General features: G+C 45.7%; 1 long non-coding RNA gene across 6 annotated transcripts in view; it reads left to right on the top strand.

Moving 5' to 3' along the window:
* The window catches only part of LOC128346810 (uncharacterized), a 58,252-nt gene extending 46,747 nt beyond the window's left edge, over positions 1-11,505 (top strand). For all 6 annotated transcript variants that reach the window (XR_008317220.1, XR_008317218.1, XR_008317216.1 and 3 more), the window contains 3 exons: positions 275-514; positions 1,015-1,134; positions 10,928-11,505. This is a non-coding gene — a long non-coding RNA (uncharacterized LOC128346810). The remainder of the gene's footprint in view (positions 1-274; positions 515-1,014; positions 1,135-10,927) is intronic.
* The last annotated feature ends 4,857 nt before the right edge of the window (positions 11,506-16,362 follow it).

Raw genomic sequence — 16,362 nt, 5'->3', positions numbered from 1 at the left:
TAACTATAGAAGTCCTAAATGGATTGCTTTAGAATCTTGATCCCAAGCTTATGCTTCCTTCATATTTCTATGCTCAGTTGTTTCAAAAATCATTTGCACTAGAATGTATCATTTTGGTATTTTGTTAAAATTTCTTACCACTTTTGGGTGGGTGACTTCTTTTGTTGTAACCAAGATATGCTACAGTTTAATACATGCTTTGGGACCAATTATATTCATCGGAGTGTACTTACTCCTGTTCTTTTGTGTTTACCTTTTCCACTACCCTTTTTAGGTCTTGTGGACTAGACGCAGCATTTCCAGCACTGAAGCCAGCGTGGTGGGATGCAGTGTTCCCCCTAAAAAGGATTCCCAGATGTTGTTGACTACAACTCCCATAATCCCCAATCAAAAGCCATTACAGCTGGGAATTCTGGGAGCTGTAGTCAGCAACATCTGGGAATCCCTGTTAGAGGGAACACTGGTGGGATGTGTGCCACCCCAGCAGGAAAATGAATGGAGCAGCAGAGAGTGGGTAAGGATCTGCTCTCCTTTTTCTTAAGTTTCCCTTCAAATTTCCCAAAATGTGCTCGAACTGCGGTTCATGCACATCCCTTCTCTGAACTCCATGGAGGAAGAATGGAACTTTCAGTTTATCCCTTTGCAGGCAATAATACTGAAACAAACTATAGCTCAGAAATATTTATTGGCCCCTGTAAAAGTCCTCCTCCTGCTGCTAGAGCAGCCTGGACTCAACAGAAGAGAGAGGCTGGATTTCTAGAAGCAAGGGGGACCACAGTTTCCTCCTGCAGTTAGACTTGGTCAAATCAGTTTGGCCTTCAATAATATAGGGCAGGTGGAAGCAAGAGTTAGCAGTTAGAAAGCAAATGAGTAGGAAATCATGACGGCAGTGACTTTGGCTCCAGACAGATCCAATGATTCTGAAGTTGAATTAGGCAGAGAGGCGGCCATTGTTTCCTCATCTTCCAGATAACCGCTTCTGTTCCTTTCACCATTGGATTTACTATTTACCAGGAGATGTCCTTTCCTTGGAAATGCAGCTGTCCCAAGCTCCTGACTCAGATAAGGGACAAGAAGAGGACATCAACAAGATAACTCCCAATAGCACCGACCCTCCCCCCACCAAGTTTATAGGTATGTTTCACTTGTTTTCTCTTCTGAGTCTGTAGGAAATGTACACCAATTGCATTGCCACACAAGCTGCCTGTATGCTAGCCATATTTACTCAAAGGTAAGTCCCATAGATTTCAGGGGGGGCATATTTCCATGCACATATACTTAGGATGTCAACCTTCATCTCATAACCATTAAGGATATAAGGAGCTGTCTTCTGCTGAATCAGACAAGTGGTCCATCTAGTCATCTAGCAGTTCCTGACTTAGAATGGCATAGAATCCTTTCCAGTTCTGCTAGCAAAGGGCAGAGCTGCCATCTTTTTTTTTCCTGACCTTGCTCATCTTCCTTTAAAATCAATCTTCTAAGATGGAATTAAGCAGGTGCCAGGAAAACCTTCACCTGCTTAATTTCTTCATGTGAGGCTATTGTAAGAGCATGGGAGCGGGGACAGAAAAAAAAGATGGCAACCAACCCTATCTAAAATTTCTAACTGGAGGTGATGGAATTCAGCACAGGGCTCTGAAGTTGTTTAAATAGGAATCATATCTTCATACTGTGACTTTTAAAGCATGAAATATCTCAAAATTTGCAGGGCTATCAATCATGCACTGGCCACAGTAGAACTGTGTTCTCCAGTATAGTCTTTCTCTTACCCCATACTAAGAACGTTTTTTGTTTTTTTTTAAATGCCTCCGTTTTTGCCACTGCTGGGTCTGTGCATTTCTTTCCATGGCTTTCCTTGCAGAGACTTCCTGTTGGCTAAAGGTACTTCAGCCCAAATGCTACAACATGAGCAAAATCCCTCAGGTCGCTCCGCACTTGGTGCAGCTGCCTATCACTGTAGCGTGTCTAAAGCAAAGCTAATATAGGAAATAATTCTCTGTAGAATAGAGCCTGTAAGTTACTGCTGTTTGAAATGAGCCCTTTGCTAAAAAGGTGAAGGGCAATGTAATTTTTGCCATTACAGGCAAAGTCTGACTCCTGTGTTTGACTTTTCAAATCCCCTTCAGAGCTCTAGAATGGTCTGTTTGTCAAACGGAGAGCTCAACCTCACTCTGCCAACTCCCAGTCATATATGGAAATTGGCTTCCAGTGGGATAGGGCTTCCTGATCCATGGAAGGGTCACTTCCTTTAAGCTGGACCCAGAGGAGCTTCCAGACAGCTCCAAAGAGAATGACAAGTGGCTTTCCTGCCTTAGTTTTCCCCTAAGGCTATGCCCATGACAGGCAGGTGGTTGGTTTTTAAAACATCTTTTATGAGCTAGCACAGATTCAACCACTCTGCATGTGTCTTTGAGGAGCATTTCACACATTAAAGGTAAAGTGTGCCTTCGAGTCAGTGTCGACTCCTGGCGACTCCAGAGCCCTGTGGTTGTCTTTGGGAGAATGCAGGAGGGCTTTCCCATTGCCATCTCCTGCACAGTGTGAGATGATGCCTTTCAGCAACTTCCTATATTGCTGCTGCCCGATATAGGTGTCTCCCATAGTCTGGGAAACAAACCAGCAGGGATTCAAAGTGGCCACCTCTGGCTTGCTAGTCAAGTCATTTCCCCACTGTGCCATTAGGTGGCTTATTACACAGCAGCAAACCTAGGTTTGCCATCAAGAGTATACACAGCAAGGAACTAGTTGTCTTCCTTCACCTATGATCGACATGTTTTGTGCTTGCCACTTTCACACATTGCAGTGTTGGCCTGTAAGAAACCCACTTAAGCATACAACAAAATTATGTAAAGTATGGTGGCCCTTATAGCAGATTGCAGTTCATCAGTTCCTTCACACTGTCATTAAGCATTCCCAAAAGGTCACTCCTCTATATTCTATCTCCTTTGCCTATGAAATATAAAATCAGCAAGGTTATTTTTCTAAATGTCTTTATTTCTACTGAAAGAGATCTCTTATAGACTGCGATACTGTTTTCAGTAGATCAGTTTCTGGTCTAAAAAAATACAGAAGCTTTTACAAGCATACTAGTTTACACATAATTCCTTATCAATAGCATTAAAGAATTCTGTGCCGCTTGGAAGCTTGCATACTCCCTTACCAGCAGGCAATGGCTCAATAAAATATAAAACCTTAACTCTTGTATAGTCAGGAACCATCACATCAACCACTAACATTCATCTTTCCCTATATCCCTTGGGATTCCATAAGGCTGTGTGTGCAGGGGGGCTCATGTGTACGCACACATATGCTTGCTTTCCATTTTTAGAAAACCCAGCTTTCCAAGTAAACCCCAAAGTTTACTTGGAACTGAGGATTGGTTTATATACTTTTGGCGTAAGCAAGCAGTATTTTTCCCCCTAGTCTATACTAATTTAGACTGAAGTTGGAGAATTATATTTGAATGCTCCCCCATCAAAAAACACTCCTATGCACATATAAATTACTGTGTCAGGGAGGTAGAATCTTTATCCCTGACATCTGATTTCTTATATACATGGAGATTTTATCATGGGGTAGCATTCATGCATTCATTCAAACACTAAACTCCCACATGCAGCCTCAAGTGGTGCAGTCTAGAAATAGTTTTCTCTCTTGATTCTGCTAAATGTACAAAAGATTTGTACATCTTGTTCTTAGTTCCATATCTGCACATTAGAGAAGGTGGCCGTGTGTGCGTACGTGTGTGTATGCATGCGTGCATGCACACACACACACACACACACACACACACACACGTTATCCTAAACATTAAAGGTTATGAAGTGGGCATAACCAATGGTGATGGGGAGCAGACAATAACCACTTTTCATATGCAGGCAAACTATATTCTGTGCTTCATATTGTGACACAATCACTGCTTAGCAAGTGTTTGTGTGTAAATGGACATGCAGAGTCCACGGCTGTTGTCATTACATAAGATTATCCAAGCTCTACCACGTGGCACAACCCCACCATGCAAGGTGACCTTATTTCAATGTTGAGAGTCCAGGGCAAAAATAGATTCCTGTCCCAGGAGTATTTGTGCATGCTACCAGAATTGAGGAGAGCTGGTCTTGTGGTAGCAAGCATGACTTGTCCCCTTAGCTAAGCAGGGTCCGCCCTGGTTGCATATGAAAGCGTGACTAGAAGTCTGAGCACTGTAAGATATTCCCCTCAGGGGGTGGAGCTGCTCTGGGAAGAGCAGAAGGTTCCAAGTTCCCCCTCTGGCATCTCCAAGATAGGGCTGAGAGGGGCTCCTGCTTGCAACCTTGAAGAAGCTGCTGCCAGTCTGTGAAGACAGTACTGAGCTAGATAGACCAATGGTCTGACTCAGTATAGGGCAGCTTCCTATGTTCCTAATTGTAGCTAGCTAGGAAACCAAAGCAAGCACTGAATGTGGCAAGCAAGTGCCAAAGGACCATTGTCACGACCTCACTGGGGAGTGCGGGTGGGCTGGGGAGATGGCAGGAGCTCAGCAGCACTTCCCCGACAGATTTGCAGCTGCCATCCTCCCTTCTGCTGCCCTGCACACCCACATAAATGGCAGTGCAGCAGAGGAAGTTGCTGGGAGGAGCGGGAGGACTTCCCCCACTCCTGCATCCCAGGGTGCCCCCAGGGCACGCCCTGTTCCTTCCCCCTGGCTCACTGCTGGAAATGACAGCAGGCCAGGGTGAAGACATTTAATTTGGAGGCAGTTGCCGAGACGATTGCCAGCCGAAGTTAAGTGAACCATAGGCTCAATCCCAGCGCTTCACACCTGTAGCCTAGCCTAGGCTGCGCTGCTTTAGCCTGGGTTAGGCAGGCTGCACATGTTAATACCCTTACAGAGTTGCAAGATTCTGAGGGGGGTCTTTCAACATGGAGTATGTCTATCTGTCAGACAGGAAGCAGAACAGCTCTGCTCCAGCTGTGGCCCTTTGGGCAATAAACCTACCTCTTCAAGGAGGCCCTTGCCCTGGTCTGATGTGGTTGCTGTGCTTTTTGTGTGGTGATTTCAACCTCTTGCTTTGTTTTCTTTGTCCTTTTTCTCCTGTCGAATTGTAATTTGAACTTCAGTTTGAGCTACTTTACTGGTGGCTTGTTTTTATTTCTTTTGGATTTTTGCTACTTATGGTTTTATTGTTTTACGGTTTTGAGGCAACCCAGTTTGGTTTAAATCTTCAATAACAGTAGAATGCAATGTTTTAGTTAATTAATTAAATGGGTGAGGACCTCTTCTGTTGACCCCTTCTGCTCCTAAGGCTGGGCACCTCTGTCTTGACAGGTGGCCACAGTCTCAGGCAGGGAGTGAGCCGCAGTGTAGTAGCAAGTGCAGGCACCTTGCCCATCCCCCAACCATGGGCACCACCCCACCTGCCTGCTGCCATCACTTCACCTCCTCTGTGCTGCCCCCACCCCCCATTATTTCTGAATAAAGCTTAGTTAAACAAACATAAGATTGCTTCCTGTTTACAAGGGACGCAGCTATAAATCCACCCTCTTCCCCCTTGCCACTGAATGGGGCAAGTTGCTGCTGCTTGCATGCCATGAGGCAACAGGTAGTGTGCATCCAGCACTGGAGGAGGATGGCATCTGGGTCAGCAAAGGATGTGGGGGGCAGGCTGGCATCAGGGCCAGTGAGAGGCAAGATGGTGTCAGTGCCAGCTGCAGATCAGGGGGCAGAATTGGAGAGGGGGTGGAACAACTTGTTATCATTGCCCTCAAGCAGAGAACGGCAGCAAGCCAGGACTGTCCTAATGAGTTCACTGAAAATACGGTAGCAGCCCTTAATAACTTGAAGCTCAGATTCAGCACACCAAGAACTGATTCACACGAACCAGTTTTATTCCATTTTTACACTGGCTTACTTACAGACTAAATTACTCATGAGTAATCCTGTTCAGATTAATGGAGCAAGTTCATCATGGCTAACATGTCCCTTGATTTCAGTAGGACTACTCACAAGTAATTTAGTCTGAATGTCGGCCACTGGCATGGTGCACACACTGACAGTTTGTGCTCTGCTTATTCATATGATCCGTTTGCCAGGTATACCTATTTGGGGGAGCTGGGGTGGTTGACAGGCTGAAAATACTACAAGCTCCATTTGTAGCAGAATGAATTAGCTTGCTCTGACCTTGTATAGAGAGTGCCAAACGCAGAGGAAAGATACCTCAGGATCGCCTGTGGTACAAACAATGCCAAATTCAAGGCCTATTCCCAAGTAGGCAAGAAGAGGAGACACAATGCCCCACAATGAGCAAAGATGTTGTGTGCCCCCATTCATACAATGCGGTTGTCTTAATTTTTTTTTAATTCTATTATATTTCTTCCTTTTATTGTGGATGCCACTCTGAGAGCTTTTCCTGAAGGGCAGCATTCAAATGTATTGAATACAGACATGCATGCATTGTGTTGAAAAATTGTGATGGCAACCTGTTCCTTCTAGCAAATATTCCTACCTCAAAAAAAAAAAAAAAAAAAGCTTGCTTCTGAGCCTTGCTGGTGAGTCAGGAGAGCATATTTTCTGAACTCAAGGAGGAGGAGGCGGAGGAGGAACCAGGTATAATTTTGATTCTTATGTACAATCATCAGTTGTGGTCCAAAACATCTGCTGCCTGAGGCAAAGGACAACAAGAGATGCCCCTTGCCGTCAGCAGGCTGGGACTCAGCATGCTCGGGCCATGCTGCCATGGCAGCGGGGGCAATGGCACACAAGCACTCTCAGACTATGCCACCAAGCCAGGCTTGTCCCTAGCCTGTGTCTGGGAAGAAGAAGGGAACCAAGAGGCACACCTCAGCCCAGTGGGGAGGGAAAATAAACTGCAGGGCCACATGGGGTGAGGAAGGGCAGTGGCAACAGGTGGCACCCATGGTAGCAGTGTGGGGGGTGACTTTCCTCCTCCTCCTCCTCCTCCTCCTCCTCCTCCTCCTCCTCCTCCTCCTCCTCCTCATGCTTGCACTTGAGGCAACAACCTCCCCCTTTGTTGCCATTTTACAGTACGTGGTAACATATGTTGTGCAACAAAACCCAGAAAATATTGCCCCCCCATCCTTTGATTAAGTACATAAGAAGAGAATGCAGTGAACTGCCACACTTTCCTAACATTCTAAATCTTACTACTTGCTGCACCTGCATCCCTGAATAAGAGAGGAGACAGGGCTGTATGGATTCAAAAGCAGGTCACAACTTTAGCAATCACACTTTACATATGGAACTACAGCATAAGTTGTTGTATAGTGTGGGTACAATACTATGGCCAAAGGTACTCTTACCCTCAGAGGTGCACCTAGGTAATTTTGGAGACTGGACCTAAAGGCCTTTGGAGTCCCACCCCCACCCCTACCCACCCTCTGCAAGTTAAGCATCATTTTTTAACACATAGATTCTTGAGAACACAAACCACACCACCCAGGACAGACTAAAGACGATGTGGGGGCCCCAGGGGGTGTGGAGGACCTGGACTTTGGCCCTGAAGTCCAGGGGTAAGAGCACCTCTGCTTACCCCTGGACTTCGTGGCCAAAGTCCAGGGCCTCCACATGCCATGCGGGCCCCCAAATCCTCTTTAGTCTGTCCTAGGTGGTATGGTTTGTGCCCTCAAGAAACTATGTGTTAAAAAATGATGCTTAACTTACCCGGGGGGGGGGGGGGGCTCCAAAGGCCTTTAGGTCCAGGCTTCAAAATTACCTAGGTGCACCTCTGACTATGGCTGACCTGTAGCTTTTCAGCTGTCATTGGACTACAGTTCCCATCACCCCTAGGCACAATTAATTGTGGCTGGGGGTGATGGGAGGGAGCTGAAGTCCAACAACAGCTGGAGTGCCTCAGGTTGGCCACTCCAGCCTATGATTATTGCCACCTGATTTCAGGGGCCAGCAAACTGGCTCTGAGAACAGCAGTAGTCACCTATCGGTTGCCAACTCTCCGAGCTATGCAGTTTGGCTGTCCTCAGGGACATCAACCCCCACCCCGAGCCTCATAACTTCATAACTCTGAGGGGGTAACAAGGCAAGCAGATCCACAAAGGGCAGTCCACTGCCAGACAGCCCCTGGCCCCAAAGCCTGAGAAGCTGTTCTGAGGGCAGCAGGGGACCTCTTCATTGGAACAATGCCTCTTGTTGCTCACCAGCGCTATCACCGTGGGGAATCCCCTTGTACCCACATTTGCCTGCTGTTGTGACCAGGGAATACTCTAGCCAATAAACCTATCAGTCACACACCTCAGTTGCTGTTGCTCATGAAACCACATCAATGTGAAGTAAGTGAGAAAAATCCTTACTGCACACAAATCATGGTGGAAATCAAAACACTCTATTTGCCCCAACAGTGACTGGCTTTCCCACACTAACCAATGGGCAAATGGGGAGGTGCCAAACCTTGATGAAAGAAGGCCAGCATAGGGTGGGGCAGGGCTATATATAGCCCCACCCTCTGCCCTCGTCTGAGCATCTTTACACTGCAAGCACATCGGTAGTCAGGCATAACTTTGTCCCCACCCCCAGTATCATATTTAGAGACAGAGGAGGAAAGAAGAGCTAAATGTTGAAGGGTTATACACAGAGGCGTAACTAGGGAAAATGGCGCCCGGGGCAAGCACTGAAATGGCGCCCCCCCACCGTGCCCCCCCCCGCCAGCCCCCCAACATACTACATTATACTTAGGTTTTTCCTCACAAGTGCCCGCCGCCGCCGCCGCCAAGCCAGGCCACTGACTGGCCGCCAGGCGCCAGCAAAGCAATGGGGGGGGGGGCGCAGGCGGCGTGGAAGGGACCGCTCGTGGGGAAGGAGGCACCGACGTGATCCCTTGACTGCTGCAGCGCTGCTGCACTGAGCAGGAAACATTTGTATTAACAAAATTTTTTAAAAAAATTTAAAAAAAATTTGGTCATGGCGGCGCCCCCCACGTGACCAGAAAAGATGGCGCCCGGAGCACGTGCCCCCCCGCCCCCCCTATAGTTACGCCTCTGGTTATACAGGAAAATAGTGCAGAGGAAATTCATGTTAACTGCAGCACAATCAAGGGGTCAGCAACTGGTGATTCCTTCCTAGGCCAAATTTGCCTCTCTGAAGGGTGCTACTGTTCCTGCTGTTCTCTCAGTTATCAGCCCCAGAGTGGAAGATGTAGGGATAATGATGACAGAGGACTTGCTAGCAGGACACATTAGAGGGAGGGAGGCAGAGGCTTGCTCCAACAATCCCCACTCCCTCTTCAGATTGGTCCTCAGAGGGTCTCTTACCCCTGGACTTTCGGGCTGAAGTCCAGAGCCCCCACACTCCCTGGGGGCCCTCAAATCCTCTTTAGCCTGTCCTGGGTGGTGGGGTCGCCATGCCACCAGCGGCCGAACATGACTGTGACCTGCGCTAAATGTGACCTCTGTTTTAGAGACAGAGGGGGGAGTGGGAAAAGAAATATGTGCAATGGGAATATGTTAAGTTGCATGTTGAACTGTTTCTGCTACTGCATATCTGCATAAATATACCTGTTTTATATTCTTACATGCTTGTGAGTTCAGTTGCTGTTTGTGCCCTCAGTAACCCATGGGTTGAAAATACTGTGTGTGTCACGGGTGTGTGTGTGTGTGGGGGGGTGATGCTTAACCTGCCACGGGGTGGGGGGCAACCTCCAAAGTCCTTTAGGTCCAGACTCCAAAATTAACTAGGTGTACCTTTGGTGGTCCTCCTCGCTGACAGGGACATAGCCTCTAAGCTGTGGTAGTTGGTGATAACCTTTCCTTTTGTATTTACCCTTATATATCATAAACAGTGCTATTAAGTGATAGTGTTTATAGTGCCAGGAGTGCATAATGTGGCAACTCAACATCACTTTATGTTCACACATCAATGCAATTAAGATCTCCCTCCCTGAAAACCCACCCAGATCCTGCCCAAAGTTTGGCAGACTCTCCCATAACACTTCTCTCCTCTACACTTAGGAAGTAGGCAGGATTTTCACAACCCCTTGTACCATGAAACACAGTAACTGTTATTTCTCTTGACAAAGGCATTTCCAAATGTTACAGTGTGGGAGTTGTGGGAGCCAAGCTGGCTCAGAACCAAAAACAGAAGACAAGGTCTGTAGGGGACAGGGCATTTCCTGTGTCTTGGGCCCTTTAATACTCTGACTGCAGTGCTTTATTTACTCCTCCAGTCAGATGCAAAGGACTCCTACACAGGGAGTGTGTCATTCTACCTAAATAATATCTTGCAGGCAGCTCAACCCTAGGAACAGACAGTGAGCTGCCTGCCTATTTCAGTAGGCTCTGCAGAACAGGGTATTCTGTAGGGAGGGGGAAGCCTTCGATCAGTGGAAATAAAAGATAGTGTGGGCCATTTGAAAGGAGGAGAAGAAACAAAGCCCTTGTGTCAGCACTTGCATTTCACTGGGGGGCAAAAACTGCCCTTGAGACTGGAAGGGGGGGGAATTACCCCATGGCAATGGGAAGAAAAGACCTTCTGTTTAGTCGCTCAACAAGTGGGGAAGCTTTTGATGTTGGAGAAGATAATTAATGTCACAAATGTCTGAGATGATAATGAAGGCAGATGGGGAGGTAGACAGCAGTATCAGGAGTCCGGCAGCTAATCCCCCAAGGCTGATCCCACCCACTGGAGCAACCACTCAGCCTGCATTCTTCTATCTGCCCCCTCCTTCCCTCCCTCCCTCCCTCCCTCCATCAACTTGGCCTGCAAAGCGACCCCACCTTTCAAATGAAGGATTCTCTTGTAACACAATTTTTCTGCTTGGCTCTTACGCTCTCCACCTTCTTATGCCCCCTGTGTTTGGGAATAAAATAGTCCATAACTATGACACACACCTCCTCCATCTGATCTTTCATAAGGAAATTGATTTCATGTACTTGTTATTAGACTGGTCTTCTTTGGCTTAGTCACTGTACATTTCCTTTGCAGACAATCTATCACCAAGTGGGGCTGAAGAAACAAGTGCAACTGGGAAAAGGCACCTTTAACATAATGTAATCATGACAATCCATCCCAAAGTTTTGTTGGGACTTTTTTAGCCTTCATGATTATAAGCAAGAGTTTAACAATCTGATGGCAATATGTATACTCAAAGATCGAAGTTTAATGGTGGACCCAATTTGAGAGGCTCTTTCCACCAGTTAAGAAAGTTCCAGCTGAACCACAAAAAGAAAATTAATATGATATACATTGAACTTTTAATCAGGACTGAATATACTCTGCCAAAAAAGGGGGGGTACTAGAGAACCCCAATTCTGCACCAGGAAAAACTAAGCTCCGCAACCTATATAACTTACACAGATTGGTTTATATTTGTTATTTAAATTGTTTTGGGGTATTTTAATTGGTTTTAAATGGTTTTGAATTGTTTTAAAATTGTTTTTATATTATTAGTGTGTTTAGATGGTGTTTGTTTTATGTCTTTTTAAATTTGTTGTGCACCACCCAGAGCCTTTGGATGGGGTGGTCTATAAATGTAATAAATAAATAAATAAATTTGTATAATTTATTCTGCTTCTTATTATAGGAATGGGCAAAATACTATTCTAGGATTCCAGCACCCTAACTTCTGACTTCTGGATATCTTGCTCATTGCCTTGTCACCTCTCAGACTTCTAAGATTCCACTAAGTCTTCCTAACACAATGAAGCTTGTCTTCATTGACTAGTCTTAAGGGCTAGAAGCTTACTTTTTTAAAAAAAGAAAGAAATCTAAGATTCTCAGGGTGCCGAATCCTGTATCCCATATTCACTACTTCTGTGCTTGGTCAGTGGGGTTGTGGAATACACATAAAGGCTATTCACACCAGCCGCCCTACCTGGTCTTGCACAACCCAACTGGACTGAGGCTGAGCCTGAAGCTGCCCCACCAGGGCACAAGGGCACCCTTCTACCCAGTGGTGTGTGTGCGCTGGGGGTGCTGCCAGCCCCAGAACACACGCCATCCCTCCTGGCACGGCGCCTGGAAAGATGCTGGAAGACTCCCTCCTCTGGCTGCCTGTTCTGCCACTCACTGTGAGCAGCAGAGCCTTCCTCCTAAATCTGACCATGGGCCAGGAGGCAAGTGGGAGCCTGTCCCACTGCCAGCCCTCCCCACACCCCGTGCCATCATTTTCAGTTGTGTGAACACATTCTAGACTTGAGCACAGTGCTTTCCTTTTGGGCTTTTGCTTGTTTTTTTGAATTTTGCATCTTCACTACAATGCCATGATGCAAACAATTGCTATTCCCATTTTATAGATGGAGAATAGATGTTGAGGGTCAGTGAGTTACCCAAGGTCACTCTGCAAGTCTTGTAATTTACCCTCAGAAACATCAGGAAACATAATGCTGACCTGCACTCTTTCTGTCTCCCTCCACCCCCAATACACACACACACACACACCCCTTTGCAGTAGACCATAACTCAGGGATGGAGACCTGCTTTGTATGCAGAGGGTCCCAGGTCCAGTCCCTGGCATCTCCAGGCACAGCAGGGAAAGACTTGTATGAGATCTTAGTGAGTTGCTGCCAGTCAGTGTAGATGATACTGAACTGGATGTACCAATGATCTGCCTCAGCATAAGGAAGCCTCCAATGCTGTATACAGTAACTCCTGCCCTCAGTTATTTCACAAGCAACACAGAGAGGAGAATCTTGGCCAAAGTCATAAAACAAAGCAATGTTGACACTAAAATTTAAATTGTCAGGTGGCCAACCTTTAATTGGCCTGCTGTTTTGCTCTGCCTGTGAAACAGATTTTTTAAAAATCAGCTTCAGTGTTTCTCAATGGAGAGTGTTCAGTCTGCAGGCCCTGAAAAGAATCACATATGCAAATATGCAATAGTCCCTTTTTCCCCTCTGGGAGAGGTGTAGCCAGTCAAGTGCCTAAGCTGCTGCCTTTCCTACGCTAATCATAGCAATCCAGGCTTGCTAACCACAGCCTGACCGTTTTTTCTCTTGTCTATTTTTGCTCTGGCCTTCCAGAACACCCTCTTACTAACTTCCCCAATCAGCACAGTTAAACAGTATTTGCCACCCACTGGCAAATGAAGAACCATTTTGGAGAGCAGAGAAAAACTTTCTTTTCCCAGAGCTCTTAATCTACTATTTCCCAGCAGCCTTTGGATTTTTGCACATTCCTCCCTCCCAGTGGAAGGCTTCGTGTGTTTCCCTCTCTTCAGTCTTATGCTCTTATTTGATCCTTTCTCCCCTCTCAAACTGCAAGGTGGGTCCCCCTAAAAAGCACTGTCTCAAGCTACTAATCTTTCCTCTGTAAATTGGTCAGTGTAGGCTGCCTCCTAAGGATCTAGCACTTGTGCCTTGTAAGTCAATTCTTGCCCTCACTTTCAAGTTCCTGCCCAAGAATGAAAGGCCAAATGCAAATAGATGGGGGGGTCTATTATTTAGCCAAATGATTCTGCCTGCACAAGACTCTTTAGTTTGTGCACGCGCGAGCGCGCACACACAGTCAAACACACGCACACAAGATTCCTTGATAATAAACCCTTGGAAGGACTGTGGCCAAGATCCCAAGCCACTCTGCTTCAGTGCCCCACATGATGAGGAAAGTTACTCAAAGTAGTTCCATTGGAATTAAAAGGAAAAGCTAGGCATTGCCTAACTTGTGCTTTTAATTTCAGTGGAATTACTTTGAGTTGTTCTCTTCATCATGTCAGCCAGTGTTTCTGAAAGTAATGGCAAAATGGGAACATAGGAAGCTGCCATATACTGAGTCAGACCATAGGTCCATCTAGCTCAGTATTGTGTTCAAAGACTGGTGTTGTGAACCAAGCCTGATCTCCAAGATTGCAGGCAGGAATCTCTCTCAGTCTTATCTTGGACATGCAGGAGAGGGAACTTGGAACCTAGATGCTATTCCCAGAGCAGCTCCATCCCTTGAGGGGAATATCTTGCAGTGCTCACACATCAAGTCTCCCATTCATATGCAACCAGGGTGGACCCTGCTTAGCTAAGGGGACAAGTCATGCTTGCTACCACAAGACCAGCTCTCCTCTCTAATGTTGCTTGCAATGTCTGTTTTTTTTAAAAAAGTAATTACATACCATTTGCTACAAATAGCCACAATGGGGGGAATTGCTGATTCAGGATGGCCTTTCAGCCAAAAAAATGGCAAAAGGTGACAAAGTTAACCTCCCCGCACACCATGGTCCTGATTAGGACTGGGCTCTTCTGCACTTGTTTATGTTCTTTTTAGAAAGAAGAGGTGCCTCCAGTTTTAAGCACACCTAAATAATGCACATAAATGCACTTAGCACGCACTGCTGTGTACATCTAGTTTGACCCTTAACAGCCTCATACTTAGGGATGTTCAGCTGACACATGAGCACAGCTCCTTGAAAGGGTTCTGTGGACGTGTCCTTAGTTTCAAATAAAGAGCCCCTGAATTAGCCTCTTGGGAATCCTAAAATCAAGAAGGGCGTTGACAAGTTGGAAGGGCTTCAGAGGATAGCTACAAAGATGACAAAGGGTCTAGATAGATGGTTCATATGAGAAAGGTCAGAAAGAAGAACTGGCTATGCTTAACCTAGGGAGAGACAGAGATTAAGGCTTGAGGGTGGAGGATGCGGATAATTTTCAAATATTTTCAAGGTACCTAGAAAGAAGCAGGAAGCGTCTGTCCCCTCACATCCACTGTGGATAGAACATCAACAGTTTTAAGGTACATAGGGGTATACTTAGGACCTTTCTGCATGTTCAACTTATTGCACAACAAATGCATATTTGTTAGGATTATTTCATAAATTATTATTTCTATTTATTTTATGCACTCTTATTTATATTTCCTATATAATTTTATTTTTTAATTATATACTGCTTTTCATTAAAATGTTGCATTTAACAATGATCATAAAAAACAGGTAAAGCAATTTAAAATATACACACAACAGTAACGTTTCACAGGAGCAGAGAGGTGATTAAAATCAAGACAAAAATAGGTCTGACCAGAACTCAAAGCTGTCACAAATAAAAAGTGCATTTCCTGAAGACAGGAAACCAGTCTAATGCTCCTAGAGAGGACATTCCATAGGAATGGTGCTGCTGCTGAAAAGACCCTGTCCCTGATGGCCACTAAGCACATTTCCACCAGCAGTGAACCAATGAACAAGACCTGGGCAGATTCATATGATGGGAGTGAGCGATCCTTAAGGTAACTCAGTTCCAGGACATTTAGGCCTTAAAGGCTAAAACCAGCACCTTAAATTGGGCCTGGAAGCATATAGGGAATGTGTGGAATGGGAGTAAAATAGGTGCAGTATACAGCAAGTGGCATACTCTCATCAGTATGCTGGTGACTGCGTTCTGTACCCACTGAAGCTTCTGAACTGTCTGTCTTTAAAGTCAGCCCTACCTGAAGTGCATGATGGTAATCTAGTTTAATGTAGCAAATGCATGGGTAACTTAAGCCAGGAACTCTCTTTCCAGATAAGATTGCAGCCAGCAAAGCAGCCAAAGCTGGTAGAAAGTAGCCCTGCCCACAGCAGCCACCTGTGGACACATCTTAGTCCAGCAGCAGCAACCCCAGACTACGTAGTTGATTTTTCAGGAGAAGTACGACCCTATCGAATGTCAGATAGACATCACCACCCAGAAGAGATGGATTTCCCACTAAGAGCTTTTCCATCTTGCCTGGATTTTGTTTGTTTGCTTCTTTGCTTGTTTGCTTGCTTGCTTGCTTGTTTACTTGTTTACTTACTTGCCCTCAACCAAACCAGAACTGCCTCTGGACACCAGGTGTGGGTTTCTACTGCTTCCCTGGGCCTAGAAGTTGGAAAAGAGAGGCAGAGCTAAGTGCCATCAGTGTTCTGACAATTCAGCCCAAACCTCCAGATGACTTCCCTCAGTAGTTTCATGTAGATGTTAAAGAGCATGGAGAACAAGATGAAATCCCGTAGCACCCCACAAGCTAATGATGTGGAATAGAGAACCTTTGGGGATCATTCCAGGAGGTAGGACTGGAATCACCATTAAACAATACTTTCAAGTCCCATCCCCACCAGATCTCCCAGCAGGATACTACGTTTGATGGTTCTGATCATGCAACAAATCATGCTGTTACATAGCAACTTTCACAGACTTGCTACCAAATGTATTGTTAATAGGGTTCCACAGTGAGCCATAGTTCTCTGACTTGTGCACCTTTATGATACACATGTTTTCCAAAGTTTACTTGTTTTGGTGTCCATCTTAGGGCAAAACTACACATTAAACCAGCAAAGCTGGGTTATCTTCTTGGCCAGGATTTTCTTAGACTGATTAAGAAATAAGGATGTTGATTCTATCCCATCCCTTGTGATGCATTTGTCATTTAGCCTCATGCAATGAACCACAATGATGCAGCTGTGTTTCTTTACAGAACATTAT

The sequence above is a fragment of the Hemicordylus capensis genome, chromosome 2 (assembly GCF_027244095.1).
Source record: "Hemicordylus capensis ecotype Gifberg chromosome 2, rHemCap1.1.pri, whole genome shotgun sequence".
NCBI classification, from domain to species: domain Eukaryota; kingdom Metazoa; phylum Chordata; class Lepidosauria; order Squamata; family Cordylidae; genus Hemicordylus; species Hemicordylus capensis.
Note: the sequence above shows the minus strand (reverse complement) of the source record. Positions and strands in the feature narration are given on the sequence as shown.